Source organism: Leiobunum rupestre, chromosome 4 (genome assembly GCF_980474605.1).
Source record: "Leiobunum rupestre chromosome 4, qqLeiRupe1.1.hap1, whole genome shotgun sequence".
NCBI lineage: Eukaryota > Metazoa > Arthropoda > Arachnida > Opiliones > Sclerosomatidae > Leiobunum > Leiobunum rupestre.
The window spans coordinates 70,171,224-70,172,621 of record NC_143387.1 but is presented as its reverse complement, the minus strand read 5'-3'; the positions used below and the strand labels follow the sequence as shown (position 1 = coordinate 70,172,621).

Here is a 1,398-nt window from a genome sequence, read left to right as displayed (position 1 = left end):
AAATGCATTCGGAAAAGCTACACTCCATTAAAAATTAAAAACCATTCTCCAGACCCCTTTTGGTTTCACTTTGCCCCCTCCACCTTCTAGAACGTTCCTACGCCCCTGAAGAGCGCAACAATATTATCAGTTGCAGCAAGTTCCAGCGAAACTATATCTACAGAACAGGATTGTAAACAGTTTCATTCAAAACAACTATTAAATTTTAACATGATTTTCTTTATCAGTGGAAATTCCTACAATTGAAATTCAGCAGGCTACTAAACCTAATATCGAGACAAATTCCTTCTTAACATTGACTTATATAAGACCCATATAATAATTCCAGATGATTATGATGAGTCTTCCATCAGCAAATAATTATTATCCCAGGGCATGTTCGGAGGAAGACTTTCAAATTTGTAAAAGTTCACTTGAAAGCCAAGGGCCTGGAAAACAAAACAAACTATCTTACATTTCATCAACATTCAGTGGCTTGACAATACCAACTGAAAGATTCCAGAGCAACGTATCTGAGATCAAGGACAAGTTTGATAAACTTTTCCCAATGGTAATACAAATGAATAAAGTCAAAGAGAGGATTACCAGAATTATTTCAAGAACAATCGATCTTGGTTTATTTCAAAAGATGAGATGCATCAGCATGTTCCATGTGTTGATTACTTGAAAGAAATAATCAATTTTTTTGTACAACTTTCCATTCGTAGTACATTGGAAAAACATAATTTAAACCACAAGTATGACAAAGCCCAGAAACATCTAGATCGCAAATTACTTAAGGTTCAACATTAACAAATACTTACCAAACATTTTAGTCGTTAACCATTTCGATAACATATACTTGGATTAATAATATTCCAATTATTTATCCCAGAAATACCCTTGGATTAATGATCATTAATTTAACCTCTGGCCCTGATTCAAGTAACAAAGGTCTAAAATAACATAAAAAATAGTTAATATATGAACTTTCTTAAAATAATTAAATATAATTAATTAAAAACTTACTTTTTATCTTATCTTAATAAATTGTATTGAAAATCCTCTAAGCAATCGTATTTCTTTATTAAAGCTGCACATATGATTCATTGAATTTCATTCAAAACGTAAACCTACTACAAATAAACACGGGAAGAAAAAGCTTTCTCCCGGTTGATAGATGGCGCCGACGTTAACGAAAAAAAAGGGGGTCGCTGCGATGTATAGGGAGTTTCATATCTCTATATTGTCAGTATCTCTGCTAGTAGCCTAGTATAGTAGTGTTTTATATCCCACTAGTCACTATAATGTTACTAAAGTTATGGAAACTGTTGTTCATTTAAATGAAAGGAAACCAGCTCCTAATCAAGTACTCGATAACCCGACTCGTAAGAAATATTACTCGACGGTTTTTCGTAA

The 1,398-nt window shown here is 32.8% G+C and overlaps 1 long non-coding RNA gene across 1 annotated transcript; it reads right to left on the bottom strand.

The window, feature by feature from the left end:
- Window positions 1-637: 637 nt before the first annotated feature.
- On the bottom strand, window positions 638-1,099 carry LOC149948889 (uncharacterized). The gene is made up of 3 exons (XR_016480431.1): window positions 1,009-1,099; window positions 804-935; window positions 638-662 (listed from the first exon to the last, which is right to left on the bottom strand). It is a non-coding gene; the product is annotated as an uncharacterized LOC149948889 (long non-coding RNA).
- Window positions 1,100-1,398: the final 299 nt, after the last annotated feature.